Genomic DNA, 21366 nt, shown 5'->3' with positions numbered 1-21366 from the left:
GACTATGATAAATTCGTCTCTTTATCAGCGTTATGGTGTCACCCTAAAATTACCATGAAAATGGGTAATTCTTTAATACAATTTTCCTGTGAGATAGTTAAATCTGTTCAAAAACATTTAGACTTTGACAGGGTGTCTTTGCTATCATGCCCCATATGGAACAACCCCCTTCTAATTGCTGGAGGCAGACCACTGACAAACAATACATGGCAGCACTGTGCTATAAATGAATTGGGGCAGATTGTGAAGGATGGGGATATGGTACTCTTTAATGACTTGAAAAATATGTATAATTTAAGAGACACTGAATTATTTGTCATATTTACAGTTAAGATCAATCATAAGGTCATTCATCTCAAAGAATTCATCCACTCAGTAGAAAGCTTGATAATGAATTGGGATGGATTGCCTTAGGAAGGAGGGTAGTTTCAGCAGTGTGTTAGTTATTATGCCTTGCTTCTTCAGACAGCCTAGCTTCCATCAAACATCAGTGGGAGAGGGACTTGGGTGTATCCCTGACCACAGCTCAGTGGGAGTCTATCCTGAGAAATACAACAATGATATCCAAATGTGCACAATATAAAATCTTACAAACAAAAGTGGTGCATAGGGTGTATATTACACCATGCAGATTACAAAAAATGAATCACTCCCTCTCACATTTATGTTGGCATGGTTGTGGTGGGGCGGGATCACTTATACATCTGTTGTGGCACTGCTCCCCAGTGAGATGTTTTTGGGACAAGGTGATATTAAGTTTGTCATCTATTCTGGATGTGAAAATACCTCGGTGTCCATCAGTCTGCCTCTTAGGGACAAGGATCAACAATATACAGTCGAAGCATACACATTGCGTTATTGATCTAGCTTTTATGTCAGTTAAAAGGATCATTATGACAAATTGGAAATCACACAAATTAAATTGTTTTAATATAGATAATTGGTTAAAAGACTTCATGGACCAACATCTGTTATGTTCTGTTTGATTTTGTGTTTCTGTATATTGTCATTGTTGTGTTATTGTTTTACAGTGTGTATGTTATATATAGTATCTCAGTGTACTGTCTTCTGTTATGTCAGTTCAAAATTATAAATTAAAAAAATATATATATTTTCTTTTGAAATCAAAATATGAGTTTAGGCCTGCTAGCAAACAGACCAATACTACCAAATACTGCCGATACTGCTGATATTGCCAGTAGTCCCCCATCCCTAGTTAGAAAGTACAGGGAAGATTTGTTTATCTTCAGGGCCAAATTTGGCCTAGAGAAGCTGCAGCTTTTATTAACTGACACCTCTAACTTACACTGCACATTTACTGCTAAAACTGACCACTTTCTGTTAGCTGCAGACCCTAATTAAGACCCTAAGTAATCAGATGTCAGATGTTACTTTCCCCTGGTGTCATGAGTCTCCACCTCACAAACTCACTTTTTAAAGTAGTCACTGATCCTACAAGCCATATCTGCGAAGCATAATCCATCTATTGATGAATTTATCAATTAATCTAACTATTATATTTTTTTATTATTCACTTGTATAGCAATTAATTTACTGAAAATAAAAATCAAAAACTTGTCTCATTAATATTTCAATATTTTATTCAATCATAATCTTGAGACATAAACCACATAACAATAATAATAACAGTGGTATATTTCAAAGTTATTCTAATTTTTTACCCTATTTAATAGACTCCATGTCAGGTGCCTGATCAGAAAATACTGGACCTCAAATCAGAAGGAGCTGTGATGCATATTAATTTAATCACTAATCACTGCCAACCCTTTACTCAACTGAAAAACCAGTATTTTGACTTAAAACTTCAACTGGTTATGACATTAAGTTATTTTATCACTGGAGTCATATGCAGGTAAGATGATCACTGGCAGTGTATTTTTGCATCACTGTGGAGCAAAGAAAATAATTTGAGTCATTTTTTTCTGGCAACTGAAATGCATTACAGGCGGTCTGAAATGTTATTTTTATCAATTTCTGTGTCCTTCATGGCTGATAAAATGAACAGAAAGCACATAACAGCCAAATAACTCCGGCAGCAGTGCAGACATCATTTTTAACATGGGGGTGGTGAAAAAACTTCTAGAAAGTCTAATCCTCATCTGAAATCCTTATATAGTTTATTTGGGTGCTGACACAAAGTAAACAGGACGATGCTGCAGCTGTAGGAGGAGGACAGGTCGCTCTGTGCTTCACTTCCAGCTCTCATGTTGAGCAGTTTGTCCTGCTGTGATAAATCATGTTCAGTTTGTGGCACTAAAAAGCCAAACTGTTGCATTTCTATCAAAACTACTCTCACATTTTAGATGATCGCGGTGAGTCTTGTTCTCTGCAGCTTGTTTTCTGGATGAATCCATGCTTTGTTGCTTGTTTCTTGCTTAAAACACCACTTGGAACATGCATTTCAGCATGTCTGTATACAAGTCAATGACGTATAAGGATTTTCAACAAGCCAAATTTAAAATACAAAATTAAATTAAGGTGCATGCAGCGCTGTACGGGCCCTCACACCTGTGACCACATCACTAGACGTGGACGGGTAGATGAGGTGCTGAACTGTCACGCGTCTTGGACACAGGAGGAAGGAATTCAGTGACACTTCCTGCCAAGCCATTTGGCCATGGCCACTGATAAAACTCATATCATATTCAGGCCAGGACTATTTATGAACATGTTTCAGGCTGATTTGAACATATACAGTGAAGTTAAAGCAGCTTCCTGTGTTTTAATGTAACATCAACCTTCGCTGTGCTATCAGGGCAATACAATTTAATGATACATCACAACTTCACAGTATAGTATTACCAAGGTCTTAAGGCCTTTCAGACCAGATTTGAGTTAGATACAGTCAATGTGCTTGGAGCAGCACTTTAAAGTCTAAAACGTCATTTCCTGTCTCCAGTAGGTGGTGCTGTGACTATCATGGAATATTGTCATGTTGTAATGTGTGTCAAAATGTAATGAGCTGTTTGTTGATATTTCATATAATGGACGTTTGTTTATATATTATGATGGAAATGTAATTACAAATACTTTGATATTTTGTACAGAACTACAAAACACTTTGGAAATGATGTCCAATGTGCAGAAAATAAATTTGGATAGCCTTAGAGAAATAATAAACACGGTTTCTAAACAGCATTCATGGCCAGACAGTCGCATCACGTGATATTTTGACACCTTAAATAATTTACAAACAACTTATAGATGTACTATATATATATGGTGTCTTTGTATGCACCTCAAGTGTTTTTTAATTGTGAAGAAAACTAGAAAGACTCAAAGACACAAGCACGAAAAAACAAAACAAAAAAATACAATATTTTGTCTTTTAAAAGTATATTCACTGATGTTCCCTTTAAGCCCACCTGCTCCTATTAAGCCCCTTTACTGTCTCTCAGTGGGGTTTTGTCCCTTTTGACATTTGAACCATTTTCCTCCCCAGTTTTAAACCTCACCTGATGATTCAGCTCTACTATTCAAATAATTAACACCCATATCTAAGTATCAGTGATACTTCATTCATGGTCTATTCATTAATGTTACTCCATAATGACCTGAATGGTTTAAGTGTTTGTTTTTACAGTGTTTTCAGACTACTACCCTGAATCTGATTATCATTTAAATTAGTTTTTGTTTAACTGTAAATTCTGAAATCTGCACACTACATAATGCTACAATGAAATTTTTATTACTGTACCATCATGCGGCATTTCAGCTGCAAACCCTTCATCAGACATGGCCAGCACCTAGTATTCATAAGGTTTGGATGATCATGCGTTTGCAAACTTGTTGTTGCTTTTGTTAACTGCAAATTCTGAACTTGGTTAATTTACTCTCCTTAGAACATCAGTTTATTGGTCTTCAGTAAAGTTCATAAAAACATATCATTGCTAAGAACGTAACTGCATAATTTCTTTGATTCACCAGCTTCCTGTCTACCTTGATCATCCCCAGGTGTGCACTCTTTCTCTCTGCCTCTTAGTTTTCCTTTAACAAATTGTGAAACAAGTCATGATCTGCATGAGGAAAAGGGATAAATTATGCATGTTTACCTTGGGTAGTGTCTGGACTTCTGTGTAGTTAAGGCAATTAAATATTATTTTCATATTATTTTTAGACTTCATAAGAACTACATTTTATCCTTCAAAATGTGATTTGCTCTTGTCTTTCTGTGTTCATTGTGGACATGGTCTGGATTCTGCCATTGCCAGAAATGCTGGTGCTGTTGTAACCACCCATGTCTGTCAGAGCCTGCCTACTGTTTCATTCACCTCACTTTCTTCTCCGTTTCCTTAAAGCTGACAGGAAACCTTCTCTAACAGCACGAATGATTTGTTTTTCACATGCTCTTCAAATGCAGCGCACTGTTAAAGGAGATAACAACATTGTTTGTGCATTGCTGTCTGTGTCAGCTGTGGTTTTTATACTGCACATGGAAACTTAAAGCATTTGATATAATGGAACAACAGGTTTCTATGATTATTCACCTTTGAGTTCGTACAAGTGCAAATATGTCAAGTTAATATGTTATCAGTAATCTAGTCTGGCTTGTATGCCGTCATTGTCATCTAGACTAGTGCTTCCCAACCTTTTCTCCTTGGAGTGCCCCCTGATTGTGTCTAAGGAAAGTTAGTTTGTGTTATTGTTTGACTTTGGTGTGACTTCGGTGTTTTAAGTTGCTGCAGATCAAGGTAGCAGTAGATCAGTGACTTCAGTGCCCTGCAAGGCAAAATGACTGTTTTTTGCAATGGAGTTTTGTGGCTGTGAAGAGAGCTTAGACAGTGGCTTCAGTTCACCATCAGTACAGACTGTCTAACAACAAAGAAAAGTAGGGGGGGTCTAAATATAGCATACACAAATTTGGGCCATGTTAAATCACTGTTTGTGTAGTAAGGAGTGATATAACATTGCTGAGTTGGCTCAGACTCAGAGAGCAGCTGCAGCAAGAGAACAGAAATTCTGTTGCACCCACGCGGCAACTGTCATGGATTTTCTATGAGTGGTTTGTGGAATTAATTGTGTAATTTTCATTATAAATCTCAGAGTACAACCACATCAAACCCAAGAAAGGAAACTGTAGAAAACGTAGATGATGATAGTTCAAATTTGGATTAAATCTGATTTCTAATACTTTTTATATGCTTACTATTATGTATATAAGACCCTAAGTTACAAGGTTAGAAGGCTGTAATGGATTTGGGTTTACAGAGGCTTTAAGATCAGGAAGGAAGCTGATCATATTTATAATGAGTGACAGATACAGTGTCCTGTATCCTGTACAGTGCGATTAATTCTTTTTTCTAGTATAGTAGTCATCTATGTATGAGTTTACCTGCAAGATCTTGTGCTCCTATATTCACTGTAGACATGGTCCAGACTTTTCCCTCAACTGCTCTGTGATTTAAAACATGAAGGAGAAAAAAATCTTTAGTTTCACAGAATCAAACATTGCATTCTTGGACATCCACTGCAGATCATTCGTAAACAATCAAATCGGTTCACCCAAAACACTGCACAGTATCCTTCATCTGTAATTGATGGGTTAAAAAGTCAGTCATGAAAGCCATCATCAAAGAAGCTCTGATACTATGATTCTCCATGGCAATGGGAAAATAAAAGGCAGAGCCTCCATTTTGAACAAGAGGAGCAGAAATATGAACATGTCTCAGTTTGAACCATGACATTTAAGATAAAACTTACATCCTTCATTTTTTTATTCATTGTTTACCTGACATGATTAAAGTGCTGGAATCAGTGTTACACTTGAAAGAGAAAAATATAGATAAAGAGATGAGACATATTTTACTGATGGACCTCTAGTTGTAAAATGTAATAATGATCAGGTCTACATTTAATTGCTCAACAACGTTCTATATTTCAAATTACATTCAGTCCAGTTTTAGTTTGGTTTTATAGTCCTAAAGTAGTTTCAACTGCATCACAATCATCTTCAATCAATAAGTCAATCAAACTTTATTTATATAGCACTTTTCATACAGACCACAACACAAAGTGCTTCACACAATAAAAATAAAAACAAAAAAACACACAGAGAGAAAGCAAAGAGATTGTAATGGTAAAGACTAAAATAAGAACAGCACTCAAAAAAAAAAAAAAAAGAGAACTGATCTTCACTCAAAAATATTTACATCATCTCCAAAATGATAGGATAACTATGATAGGAGTGTTTCATCAGTGCGACTGATCATAATATGAAAAATTATAGTTGATCAGTGTCTTATACAGATTAGTTTGATTTGAACAGTGATTTCTACTTAAATGCACAGTAAATGTTTCAGTGCAGGGAACTGAAGACTCTACTGAGCACACAGAGACAGAAAGACTTATTTAGAAACCAGTTGAAATGGCAAATAACAGAGTTAGATGAAGCATGGTGTAACATTAACAGCAGCAGCGCTGACATTACTTTTAATATAGGAGCAATGAAGAAACATTAATAAGATCAGTTAAAGACACTATTATGAACAGAAACACATTCCAAATGTTGATAATCCTGATATATACCAGAAATCCTCATTGTATGATTTTCAATACAGACACTCCTCTTTCTATTAAACTGATGCTGAGACGCTGTATTGTAGTGTGCAGTTTATGCCACCAGGGGTCAGTCTTTCACAGTGGCAGACAAACAGCTTTCATAAAAAGAAATGTGGTCTTGGGGATAAAGTTTCAGGACTAATTAGTTAAAAAGAAGAAAAATGCCTCTTTGCCTGTTTTGGATTATTTTGGATTTAGTCTGGATGGTATAAACTGACTGGTCAGAGTAGTATTTCTTCATGAGTGTGTAACTTTAGCTACCGTCACAGAGGGTGAGGGGCAGATTAATTACTGTCTACAGTAACAGAGTTACAGTGAATGCATATTGAGCAGAGGGAAAGGTGAACTGTGACGTTGTTCTTCTGGCAGAATATGAACACTGACTGTAAATTTATGGTTAATTTTGACTTTGTCCATGAATAAAGACTGAAGTGTAGCTCCTACTTGTGTGTGTGTGTTGTTTCCCAGCTGTGTGAACAGAGCCACTATGATGATCAGCTCCACCTACATTGTGGGAGTATTAAGTACAATCCAGTACAGTGTAGTTTAGCCATTTTACACAAGTTTTACACAAATACCATCATAATACCACATACTCCAGTAAAATGTCCGGAGGGTATGAAGGTATGAAAAAACGGATACCACCTAAGCAAGCGCCTGACTATATCTGTGTGTGTGTGTGTGTGTGTGTGTGTGTGTGTGTGTGTGTGTGTGTGTGTGTCATCTCTCTGATTCATGTCTATAGGTTCTGTTTGTACATGTGTGTGCATTTCAGGCCTGCATATGTATGTATGTACAAAAGTACAATAGGGTGTGAACGGCAATGTCCCCTAGAAGATTTATTCTAGGGGACATTGTTTGCTGCCCTCTTCTTCCCCTTTCTTCTTATGACATACAAGTTAAAAAAAAAAAAAAAAACGGTAATACCCCACGTATCAACCTGACCCTCAAAATCTGAAAAGTTCCATAGTGATACAAAGTTCAATATGGTTTGGTTCATCAATAATAAAAAAGGATATGTTGTTGTTGTTGTTGTTTTTGTTTTCACTGAGCAATTACATCATACACACATTCCATTTGTGCAGTCAAGACTTTTTTTTGATGACCATTACAGTTTTGCTTGTGACAGTGAAGTCATTATGAAATTAAATGATATAGAAGGCACAAAGGTAATGTTAATTAAGGTAATAAGAAACAAAGTGCAGATCATCGATACAAAAAAAAGAGGACAAATAAACAAAACATATTAAATAAACAACAACATTGATAACCATAATAACAAAACAGTGAGTTGACCAGGATCCCCTCACTCTTAAGTCTACCTATCCACACTCATATGGGGTGCCAAATGTAAAAATTTGATTACAGTTTTCAAACTGATATATTTTCAATATTTAGTTCATTTTCTTCACATTTAGCTCACTTTGCACACATTTGAGACATACTTTATTTAAAAATTTGGATTTATAGATATAGATTTAGCATTTAGATTTAGATTTAACATTTAGATATAGATTTAACATTTAGATATAGATTTATGTCTCAAATGTGTCTAAAGTGAGCTAAATGTGAAGAAAATGAACTAAATATTGAAAATATATCAGTTTGAAAACTGTAATCAAGTTTTTACATTTGGCACCCCATACACTCATGCCACTAATCTTTGCTTACTTCTTCCAAGTCCTTTCACCTCTCTCTGCCCACAGAGATCCTTAACTCTTCAACCACCTCAGTTGTTGTGTAGTGTGTACTGGAATATGAACTACTGCACTGGATTTGCAGCTGCAACATATAATATGAGGGGTTTCCAGGTTTTGTTGAATTATGCATGTTTCAGGACATCCTGTCCTTTTCAAATGAAGTATTAGTTAAGTCTCCTAGCCACATCTTAGAGGTAGGAACAGTTGCGCTCTTCCATAAAATTTATCACAAATAGGTGACACTTCTGATTATGAAGTTTCTCCTTCAAGTAGTAGAGCCTGTGTATTATTTGAACAAGTATGTATGTTCTCAAGGCTCTTTTCCCACAAGTCATCTAGAATTGTTTCGCCAAAGTCCTCTTCCCATTTGCACCTATAATTGTCAGAGGAGGAGCTTATTAATAGGAGATTATTATTACGGATGTGAGATATCAATTTACTTTCATTTGGTGACAGTTTCAAACAGTCATCTATTATCGATTTTGTTTTGGGTTCGTTAACTCTTAGTGTTTCTGTATGTAATCCCAAACTTGTAGATGGCGAAAAAAAAGTTATTGTTCTCCAGTCCATATTTCTTCTGAAGTTGTGTGAATGAAGCAAAAACACCTCCTACATATAATAGGGATGCGCGCAATTAGTCAACTATACGATTAAATGCCCCCACCCACTCTAGTCGGCACCAGAAATACTAGTCGTTTAAAATATTTAGCAATATTTCATTCATGCATGATGCCAGTAATCTGTTGCCTCTAAGTTTATGCAGCCGCACGCCACTAGTCGGGGCTGCGTCACTCCCAGACGGCAGCTCTTCTCGCCCAGTGCGTATGTCCCGATCGCCCTGGCAACCCTGGATGTTTATATCAGCAAAGTCGGACAGATGAATGTAGACTGTGACAGAATAAGGTAATATATATTCACTCGACTGGAGAAACATGACCACATTAAGAACATCCACAGACATCAACCTGCAAGCAGAGCTGCTGCTGCTGCTAGCACTGCTAACGTTAGCCACACTGTGTGTTAGGCTGGCAGCAACGTTAGCTCTGTGTCCTCTACCTGCAGACACTGTGACCCTCTTCGGTCTGAGAAGGTGAAGCATTTATTGAGTTGTTGTCATGTTTTGTACATTAATATGTAAGGCTTATATTGTATAGTGCGACATAGCACGTATTTCAGCGGCATTTAAAGTACAATTTGATTAACGTCTTCAAATGACTCTTATTACACAAGTATGTTTTTTTTGGACCGTGTTTAACATATGATTAAAATTTTACGTGCTTTTTGAGTGTTTTCTTAGTGTTAGAATTGTTGACTAGTCTAAATTGGGGTAAAGGTGGGGTTCTTGTTTATGAGCAGTGCAGGGGATAAAGAGTTAAGGTTGAAATTGGACTTGATTTGTTTCCAGATACGAATCATGTTGTGTATAACAGGGTTATTATTATATAACAACTTATTGGTCTTAGTTGGGGCTAGTACAATTGCGCCTATGGAGAAAGGGTAGCAGTCTATCTGCCCCATCTTTAGCCAATTAGATGGTGCTGATGTGTCCAACCAAAAAAAAAGCAAAAAGTTTGGAAGTGCTAATCCTCCCTCAAGCTTTGGTCTACAGAAATAACTTTTGCCTATTCCAGTGGCTTTTTTTCCCCACAGAAAGGGGACTATTAGAGAGTCCAAGAATTTGAAGAATGATATTTTGAATTAAATAAATTAGCTATGGGAGGAAAATCATCTTTATGGCATTAACGGGAGAGTGTCCCAGAATGATATTTAACCCGTGATCTTTCTATTAGAGGAGGAAAGTTTGCCTGAAAAAGAGAGGCGTAATGCTTGGTTATTTTAAACCCCAAGTAGGTTAAGTTTTCTAGAGGGGTTTTAAATAGAAATTCTCCAGGAATGCCAAGTTGTTAATGTGGACTGACATTAGGATGCTTTTGGTTGAACTGATTCGGTAACCTGAGATGGTTCGGAATAGACTGATTATGTCTAGGAGTGTTGGAATGGTTATTTGTGGCTGAGTTACATATAAAAGGATATCATTTGTTTATAATAAAATTTTGTTAATTGTCCCTTTAGTAGTGTATCCCTGTATCTGGGGATTTAGTCTAATACATTGTGTCACAGCTCCATTCTCCTAGTTTCCCTCCTGTCCCTCTGCCTCAGTAATTTTCCACTCTCCCTGCCTCTGCTCCACTCTACCTGTCAGCCACTCCCACCTCATCAGCTCAACTCCACTCACCTGCAAGCTGGCGTTAGTTAGCTGGACATGCTAATGTTTGCATTTTATGTTAGAGCAGATGAAGACAGAGTTTAATCCATTCACCACACATTTGCTCTCGTTTTTCACGTTTTTGAGAGACAAAAAAAGACGCCATTGTCCAGACTCATGAAACGCCCAGTATCACTCTTGTCAGAGCCTCCTGCACACCTTGTCAACATGTAAAGAATTAAAAAGCTTGCCAGCACTAGTTACAGTTACTAAGCTATGATTGGACAGTCACTGTCTGGAGGTGGGGCTTAGCTCAGGGTCAATTCAAAATACTTTTGCTTGGTATAAAGGAATGCTTTACTCATTTTTGCAGTCATGATTTCGTTATATTCATACTTCAGTGTTGCTATTTTTCTGTGTAAACCAGTAGAGGGGGAGTGTGCATTTTCTTTGTCAAGTGATTTAATTTGTTTTTCTAGTTCTATTAATTTATTGTTGTTTTCTTTTTTCTTGAAGCTTCAAATAATATTATACTGCCTCTTATATAAGCTTTAAAAGTTTCCCAGAGGGTAGAGGGAGAGACCCCACAGATGTCAGTCATTTCAAAATATAAGGAGATGTGAGCTTTTAAATATTCACAGAATTTATTTTCTATTCGTGAGTGTGGATTTAGCCTCCAAGAGGTGTGTGGTTTATCTATATGGTCAAAACAGTGAAAAAGTGAGGGGGCTGTGGTCTGAAATCACAATGCTGAGATATTTTGCATTTACTGTAAAAGGTGTAAGTCTATCATCAATATACAAGTAGTCTATTCTACTATAAGAGTTGTGGACAGGTGAGTGGAATGAAGCGTCCCTACCTGAGGGGTTCATTGTTTGTTGTTCATTGAACATAATGTCTAAGGCCAGTGACTTAAGGTGGGTCAGAACCGCCCCTCTCTTGACTGGATTATTTACCCCACGGACGCTTCATCTCCGTTCTACTCTCAATGTAGAGCCAATATCATTCTGAGTTGGAGTAATTAATTAGGCAAAACATTTTCCTCACCAGAATGTAGTGAAAAAAAATGTTGAAAGAAAATCTTAATGGGGACTGGCATCATTATCAGTACTTAAATACTGTGCACCCCTTTTTCCTCAAAGCCAAGATTTGCATTATATATATGACGTGAAGCATGTGCTTTGAGCATATTGCCATAAAAATGAACTTAGTTGAACTAGAGAACCAACATCATCAACAACTTTAATAATAACATAGCTGGATTCAGAGTTGGTAGTAACAGAATACATGGTATCACTCAATAACATTAAGTCAGTTTTACATTACAATTTAAAACTAATAGCTGAACAAGTATTGGACTCAAAATAAGATGCCCAACAAACATGATATAAAACCAACAAGTTATTAGTTTTATGGAAAGGGCAGCCTCTACCTTCTCATAATAAGGCACTGTTGTGTATATGTATCTTGGTAGGTAAAGGTTAGTGCTGTGCTGGCATTAGCTACAGGTGCTAACTAACCAGTGTCAGTACACAATCACCTTCCTGAAATCATTGGCCTCACATATCTGCAGTGATGTAAATGTCCTCCTGCCGCACCGTATTCGAATCTGATGTGGAAAAGTGTTCTGTGTACTTGTAGCCTTTTTGGGATCTATGAATGAGATCTGTGTGCTGTTGTGAGATATCAGGAGTCTGGCAGTATAGAGTAAGCCATGCCTGATACCAGGCTTGCTTCATAGCAGTTCCCTGGTGTGGCTGAATTTTGAACTCCATTTAGCCACAGCAGGCGGTTAGTCAGGAAAGATTTGCAGTATTGTTTCATTCTCAGTTATTGTAACTTACCTTTCTCTTTTCCCCCTTTTCTCTAATATTATTTGAGTTATGCACCTTATGCCAACATGTCTGCTTTCGCCTCATCTGTCACCGCATTACTTCAATTATCAACTGACTGGATACCTGTACTCTCTTTTAATCCCATTCATTCTTTTTATCATTCCCCATACTTTAGTAATATCTGTTTCCCTTCCTATGGAGCTGCAAAATTTCTTCCAAAAGACCTTCTTAGCACTTTTGTTTTCCTTACATTAACTTGTAACCTTTTATATTCAATAAGAGTCTAGAAATGATGAATTCTTTTAACACTTTAAATGCTTTATTTCGAGATTTTATTGCATTACCACATTCTTTCATACACCATGGCACAATTTTCCCTTTTATTCTTATGTCCTTTCCTTTGAATTGCTTGCTTTGCTGCCCCAGGATAGTTTCACAAACAAAGGATTAACTCGTCAACATCTTGACTAACATTAATGTACTGCATCACATATCTTCTTAAATTTTTCCCAAAAAACCCATCTATCCAATCCATCATTTCCATAGTCTTCTAAATTCAATCCTACTTCAGTTATTATCAGATAGTGGTCACTTCCTATTGTTGTGTCTCTTACAGTTTCCTAATTACAGTTACCTGCCACTGTTTCTGATACTAAAGTAAGATCGATAGCTGATTCTATGTTATTTCTTACATTGATTCTTGTACCATATCCGTTATTCAGGCATACTAGATTTTTGATTTCCATTATTTTTTCAATCATGCCTCCATTTCCATCATTATAGCTACTCCATAGTGTACTATGAGCATCAAAATCACCACAACAAATAACTTTCCCTTCTAGATGCACAGCTAATTTCTCCAGTAATTCTAATGATAGCTTCTTGCAGGGGTTGTAAAAATTTACTATTTCTACAGCACCATCTTTTGTCCACACTTCAATTACAATAATTTCACAGTCTTTCCTTTTCTCTGATTCCCTATACTGCATTCCTTGCTTCATAAATATTATGCAACCTCCCCCACTTCCCTCCGTTCTATCTCTGCATATGCTATTATAGCCTCTAATCACAAAATCCAATGTTGGCTTAAGCCACATCTCTTGAATACATATAATCTCTGATTTCGTGCAAAGACCATCAATAAATCCTTTAAATTCCTGTCCATTTCATATCAAACTCCTTGCATTCCACTGAAGGATAATCACTAGGTCCTATCCCCAGTGACCCCAGGTTTCCCATCTCCTTCAAGTCTTTTGTTGATCTGTTCCCATCATATGTCTTTCAAAGCCAAAACATTTTTCAGCTCCCTTCACAATAATTTTTATTTTCTCTGTCTTGTGTTTCACTTGATCTGTACATTTAATTACATAAGCAATGAACAAAATCTGTTTATTCACAGTCAGTTCTGTATTAGCTTGCTTTTTTTATTTGCACACATATAAAATACATTAATGAAGAAAAAAATGCTAGGGACCTCCCCTCATTTTAAGAAAAAACAAAGAAATAAACACCATAATACTAATCAAAACAGCAATCACATAATTTAAGAAAAACAATGACTACCAGAAGCACATACAACAAGCAAAGAAAAAGAGAAAAAAGATAAAAGAATGAGAAAAGAAAGAAACCCAGAAAATAGTCAATACACAAATGATCCAGTGACAACAAAACAAAACACAAAATGAAAGAAATACAAAAAAGCACTAAGATCAAAAGATCAAACTCAAAACATAACTAAGTATATGTAAGAAAAAAATTAAACATCATGAATTAAATGCATTGCCAATTTCCTTTTAAAAATCTCTAAAGTAGATTAGCTCTTAATAACATGTACTTTTGAATTCCATATCTGCACTGTCCATGTTTTGTTTTGTAAAAAGGAAGATGAAAATGATCAACCTGTCAAGTGTTGTATGAGTGAACTTGAGAATTAAATGTAAAGAAGTTATGAAAGGATAACGATAAAGAAAAAGGCAAAGACAAATATTTGTATATAAACACACATAACTAGTGAATATTTATATCATATACTGAAAGAATATTTAGTTTTCTGAACAGAGGAGTCGAGGTTAGAGGTTGCCAGAAAGTTGCCAGTCTTACAAATTGCTTTTGTAGCAAAAAAAAGTTTTTGTAGATTGGTGGGACATGTATTTGCCCAAACAATATTACCATAAATCAAATAGGGATAAATCATGGGATAATATAAAGTTACTAAACAAGTAGGATTTACAAAACATTGTAGTTTGCTGATGATGCCCAATGATTTGACAAATTTGTTATGAATAAAATTTATATGCTTTTTCCAATTTAACTTCTCATCAACGAAGATGCCTAAAGAACAAGTGACACAATCCTTTTCATATTTCCTGCCCCTTCCTGCAAATATTATAAAATTTGACTTTTTAATATTTAATGAGAGCTTGTTAAGTTGAGACCATCTTGTAATTCTCACCAATTGATCTTGTATTATTTACTAAAGTATGTAAGTCGGTATGTGATAGGAACAAAATAGGAAAAGAAAATTTACAAACTAATGAAAAGTTATTAATATAAACAAGAAACAATTACAGTCCCAAAATTGACTCTTGTGGTACTCCACGTTATATGAACTGAACTTGAGGCACCACCATATAATAACACATATTGCTCTCTTTCACTCATATAATTAGTGAGCCACTTTATTGTTTCACCTTGGAAACCATAGTGTTTTAATTTGGCCAACAAAATATCATGGTTAACAGTGTCAAATGCTTTGGAGAGATCTAAAAAAATACCTAGTGCAAATTTATTCTCATGCATTGCTTCTTTTATTTTGTCCACAAGTTGTAAAAGTGCCATAGAGGTAGTGTTTCCCTTTCTGAATCCATACTGATGTTCATATAAAATATTGTTCTCATTTGGATGATTTAATATTCCGGTGTAATTTAATTTTTCCAACATTTTTGAAAAGCAAGGCAAAAATGGATACAGGGCGGTAAATTGAAAAGTTAGTTGGATCACCAGTTTTAAATAAAGGTATAATTTTGGCTTTTTTTAAGGTCCTTAGGAACAACACCAGTTGCCATAGAAAGGCCTAAAATGTGAGTGAGAGGTTCCGATATAAAATTAGATACCTCTTTTACTAATGAACTCGTAATTTCATCATGACCAGCAGCAGTGTTTTTTTTACATTTTTAATCATATCTCTTACTTCATTTAATTGTGGTGGCTCAAATTGAAACATGCATCTATATTGTTGTTTTGAGAAATCTAAAGGACAACCCGAAGAGAATCTCCCACATTTGCAAAAAAATCTTCATTGATGAAGATCTTGGCGCCTTTAAGTTCTTTCTCTCTTTTGAGAATTACTTGTTCTTGTTTTTGAGTCTGAGCAGCTTCATCACTATTGATCTTGGCCTATTAGCTTGCTCTTCATATTTCCCCTTGCGGTGTACATATTCAACCTCAACTGCTTTGGAGTCGAGCTCCATTTTGTCAGCAAGCAGTTGTTTGACTTTAGATTCAGTGACCTGCCATGATTCATTCCTTTCTTCTGGAACTCCATCAGTGATGATGTTGTTCTTCTTTGACTGACTCTCTAGATACTCTGATTTTCCAGACAGTTTGTCAAAAGAGGCATGGACAGATGCAAACTCACTTGAAATGCTCTTAATTTGATAATCCGATGCAGCAAATCATCAAAAGTCCTGGTGGACATGCGAAAATACTGATGATGTTTCTCATCATCAATTTCTCATATCGGCAGAACAAGAGAAAAAAACTCCCCATTTTCATGACATTTTCGATTCAGTGGTCTCACATACCATCTACGATCATGTCGCTGTCGCTTTTTCTGCCTTAATCTCAGAATCAACCAAATGCCAATCTCTTCAACTGTCGCCATATTTACTGTTTACATTCCACAAACCCGGAACTCATTTTCTTCTTCTTTTGTTTTTACGGGCGGTTTATGGTCTGAGTTCGCTGTTGTGCCCTCTAGTGGTGTTTTGCAGTAACACGCGTAGACAAGCGGCCGTGTTTTTTTTTTTTTGTTTTTTTTTATGTTGAAGATTTTAATTATTCAACACATTTTGAAATGATTTTAATTAAGTTCCTTGCATGCAATTAGGCGTCCGTGAAATAAATCCCCAAACACATTAATATGGTGGAAAAGAACAAGGAGCAAGGAATGAGATTGGAGTTGCGTAACACTACTCTGTCCTCCTTTTCAGGCACAAAAATGGCCCTGAAGTATCTTTAATGAATCACACTTGAGAACACCATCAGGAAGAAGGTCTAGTGCATTTTTATAAATTTGGCCCCAAAAGTGGTTAAATGTCGATGAACTCATTGCTCCTCTCTCTGTGTTCAGGTGGGACTTCCTGAGACGGTTGCCAAGCGCTGTGTCCACCAGGTGGCCATCGCCCTGGACTACCTGCACTGTAAGAAGCTGGTCCACAGAGACATCAAACCTGAGAACATCCTTATTTTTGACAAAGAGTGCCGGAACCCACTACTCCTCCATGTCCGCCAACAGCTCGCCGTCCTCCACCGGCAGCTACGAGTGCGTCAACAGAGAAAACAACGAAAAGACAAGCGGCCGTGTTGAGAGCAGGTCGCTCCACTACGCAGTGGGTTGTCTACGCGAACGCATGATCAAGTATCTCCGCCTATAGGAAACACTGGCGGAGTCTGATTGTCACTGTCACTGTCAAACCAAGAGTTTAACAAGTGTTTTCCACTCTCTTGTGTGATCAAACCACCGACTGCAGGGAGTTTTACGCGCTATTTAAACCTGAAATACGGGACGATTCCGTATTACAGCGGACGGATGACGGACTCCAGTGGAGACACAGACCACAGACTGTATACACAGACTGACTCTACCTAAGTCCCGTGACGCGATTAATTGTGCGTTATTTATTTTTTTACGTGTTATTGTTTCCAGATTAATCTCATGCTTCAACGCGTTAACTTTGACAGCCCTAGTATTAATGAAGGTTAAGTTACTGGAGCTGTCATAAACACGTCTTATTCCTCCATTGCTCAACAGCGCCCCCCTCTGGGTTGGTATTTGTTGTCAAAGTGGTGAAGATTTTTTCTTCATTTGCCTGTGTTTTCTGAGGCTGCAAAGTATTGAACTCTCAGTCAATATATACAAATATATACATCTGCAAATTTAAAATCAGTTTGATTAAGTGTCAGCCTGTTCTTCATAGACAAATCATTGACATATTTCTTCTTCATGTCTGATTGGGCTGGTGTGTTACAAAACATTGTATACTGTCATGTTGACATTATAACAGCAGCAGGGTGAGGGTGAGCATGAATGAATACCAAATTCTAGTGTCTCTAATTACTGGTTACAATAATTGGCAAAGAAAAATATTATATTTTAGAGAGTCAATAGAAAACAATAGGCCTTACCAAAGTGTTGTTGAAGAAACCCTGGGTCGGAGGATTGAAAAAATCAAAAAGCAGAAAAAGGTTTCTGTCTTCCTGTCTAGTTAGTTTTATTCACCAAAGTTAAGCAAAGTACAAAATCTCACACAGAGTGAAAAACAACAAGGTTGGCACTGCTACTTATCCTTTTATACAGCTGGAGGTCAGGGTGTTTCTAAAACCCCTCCCAGACAAGACTATTGTATTCTATAAATGGTAATAAACCTGAATACAAAGCTTTCATTGGTTACACAGAACATGCATAAATGATGTACAGCTCAAGTCAAACAGCTTCTTATTGGCTATAAAGAGTGCGCATGCACAGATCAGATCTCTGTGGTTAGGTTTTAGTTTCAATCTTAGTCTCTTCAGGCGTGGCTTCCTCTGTCCTTGCTTGCTCAGTTAGGAACACACTGTTTCACTTTCAAAACCATCCACCTGCCCATCAGACTGCATTACCACTAGTTTAGTATAATTACAAAGTGAGAGAGGTCAGACTTCTTTAGAATGTGAACATCTACCAGCCACTGACAGATATGTTCAAATTGGGTTCATTCAAGAGTAAATTTTTATTTTGTCTTAAATCTACCAGCTACTTTATGTTAAACCAGCATTTGGCTGGTGCTCATTTCCTACTGTTGTGTGTGTGCTTGTGTAAATGTGTGCCAGTTTGTGATCTTTCCAGTCAGGATGCTTTCTGTTGCTTCTCTGTAAGTTATCAAAAAAATGGCACAGGAATTTTGCCATCTTAAGTTTCCTTAAGTAATGCAGCTTAAAACAAAACTATTTGTAGACTTTCTTGGTTTTGTATTTGTTGTAAAAGGGGTGAAGATATTTTCTTTTTCTCTTGTTTTGCTTGCTGTTAATGGACCAACATGTTTCTGTCACTGAATTGTTGTTGCCAACACCCTTCAGAGTGAAAGCAAAACCATCCACATATTCTGTTGCCAGAAAGGCTGCCAAAAGTGGAAACACCCATGTGGATCAGTGCCAGCCTCTTTTCTTGTAGGCAGTCTATTTCTCAGAAATCACTGAGTCATTTCTTGTTCAGTCCCTTGAAGCTAAGAGCTATTCTGACTTGTTTTCCACCTGCTCTTTAAAAGCACTGTCAGCACACTGTTAAAGGACAACATTGTTTGTGCATTAGTGTTATCTGTTGAGCAGTAGTACAGTGTAACCTAAGTCAGGACAATATAAAAATATTATATCTATCATGATATGAGACTAGATACCATAAAAGATTTTGGATGCTGTTATATTGTGATATGTCATGTGTGTTCCTGGTTTGAAAGGCTGCGCTACAACAAATGGATCAATTAATCTCATTGTGTTGGTGACCTGGTAGTGCAGTTGGTAGAGTGTTCACCCCATGTACCTGGGCTGGGAGTCCTCTGCAGCGGCGTGCAGGCATAAAAAGGTTTGCTATATCCTAAGCACTCCATCACTCCTGTCTTATTTTCTGGTTTCAGAAAAGGCAGAAATATTGCTCAAGCACTTGTAGACTTTCTTTTTTGATAAATTTCTTGAATAATATTCCTATTAAATATCTCTCAACCATTACATATCAACTCCATAGCCCTTCTAAATCAAAGCTGAATATGAATTACGGTTTAAAAATATGTGTTTTGATTGATTTTGATTTGAACTCTGAGCAACTTTAAAAAATAAAAAAAGCTTCTCAGCAAAAAATGCTGTTTATTAAAAAAGATTAATCACTGGTTGGCCCATGACAAGGATTAAAAGCCAAGAGTTTGACCTTTTTCAAAATATATTTTCCAGCATAATAAATTAACTCTTCTTATCAATAAACTAATTGAAGAAATAAAAGTGGAGGAGAATTCCCCTGACCTCCCTGTGGTCATAAGAAAAATTCTGTTTGAGGGTCCTCCTACCATTCACCATACAGTCACACCTGACACCCCAGTGCTCTCAATACAATCCTCCCTCTTTAAACCACTTTGAACAAAACAGAATAAGGTATAAACAAATATTTACTGACTTGAATATTTTTTATGGAATCTTAAGAGAATGTTACAGTAACACAAACATGAATAAGAAATTGAATAAAACATAACATGTAGAAAATAATAAGATATAGCACTGATCTGTTGCTCTGTTGCCTGGTAATTAGTCCAGTCCTCACAGTGTTGTACACTTAACTTTGTCTATAAAATATAAACATAAGCCTGTAGGCTGTGGCTGCAGCATTATGTCTTAAAATAGTAAAATAGAGCCTGTACAACTATGTGACTCCATCACGTTTCCTTCTATAACTTTCCAAATATAAAATACTATTTATACTACGGCTTGTCCGTGAATGTTCTCATTTGTCCAGGTCATTGTAATAACCTCGGCTTGGCTGAATACTTAATGGTTATTATTTAATGAGAGGCATCTCCATTGCCAGGTATAGTCAGCTAATCAACATTTAAAATTCAGCATTTTATGAACAAAAAGTAACCAGAGCTACAACCAATGGTCACTTTTATTATTATCTGTTTTTATTATTGATTAATCTGCACGTTATTTTCTCAGTTAATTAATTAATCCCTTGATTCACTGTGGTGCATGTACCACTGGTGGTATGGAATTGAAATGTAATTTAAAATAAGTTTGTCTTGCCTGTATTTTAAGTATCAGCCCCTAGTCATGATCATGCATGTGGCGTACATCATCCATGAATATTGGTAGTTATGAGCTAAACTGTGAGTGGAAAGATAGGAAGCAGAGGTAAAATATAGAGACTGAAATCAAACGGTTTAAAAACTGGAATCATTATAAGGAGACGTGCAGATCGGGAAGAGAATATCAGGAGCAGCCATGTTGAAAATGAAGTGAACGACTGTGAACCGAGTAAAATGGTTGTGGTTATTCATGAAGAGCCAATGAAATGTCCACAGCACTAAATGGAAAACAGTGAGGACGTATGACTTGAGTTACCTCATATTTGGATTCATTTGGAGGTGGGACTTAAACCTGCCTCCTGATTGAACTGTCACAGCAGAATACACTAATGTGTCTTGATTTTGGTCATAATGGTGGTACTTTGACAGCTCAAAGTCTTCTTAGTTGGTACATGGTGTAAAAACCTTGAGACACACTGTATGAATCAGATTATTTAGATTATAGTGAAACTATTCAGATGCTACGTGACACGGCAACAACTAACTAACTAACTGAACCTTCAAGTAAATGTAAAGAAGATCCTCTTAGGAAATAAACACATTATCACTCTGCAGTCATGAATGATGTTGTTTCATCAGGTTATGGTACTTTGCCACTCAAATCAAACTTTATAAGAATATTTTTAAGAAGCCAGCCTCTGTAGTGGTTTGACTAAACAGTGCTGACAAGCTGTTTGTGTAAAGACACACAGTCAGTCAAAATCAGAACATATAGTATTGTTAAATCATGGTTAGTTTATGCAAATCTGTTGTATGTAACTTTTTGTTGAGTCATTGTGCTCATTTATTTCTGTATTTCAGTGTCCTTTGTCTGGAGAGCAATTTGTTCTTTGGCCTCAGTTCATTGTGGACTTCATGTGCTTTGAGTGCCTCCTTGTGTCTGTTTCCTCAAGTGGTAAGTGAGTGGTGTGTTTTGTGTCGTGTTTTCAACTTACAGCTGA

General features: G+C 36.6%; 1 protein-coding gene across 1 annotated transcript in view; it reads right to left on the bottom strand.

The window, feature by feature from the left end:
* The window catches only part of LOC146332458 (up-regulator of cell proliferation-like), a 29710-nt gene extending 11856 nt beyond the window's left edge, over positions 1-17854 (bottom strand). The window contains exons 1-2 of the mRNA XM_084716243.1: positions 17727-17854; positions 5354-5415 (exon numbers count right to left, since the gene is read on the bottom strand). The gene's annotated coding sequence lies outside the window, so the exon portion shown is untranslated. The remainder of the gene's footprint in view (positions 1-5353; positions 5416-17726) is intronic.
* Between the last annotated feature and the right edge of the window lie 3512 nt (positions 17855-21366).

Source organism: Lutjanus erythropterus, chromosome 1 (genome assembly GCF_056507025.1).
Source record: "Lutjanus erythropterus isolate fLutEry1 chromosome 1, fLutEry1.hap2, whole genome shotgun sequence".
NCBI classification, from domain to species: domain Eukaryota; kingdom Metazoa; phylum Chordata; class Actinopteri; order Lutjaniformes; family Lutjanidae; genus Lutjanus; species Lutjanus erythropterus.
The sequence above is the reverse complement of the archived record's forward strand: the minus strand, read 5'-3'. Positions and strand labels throughout refer to the sequence as shown.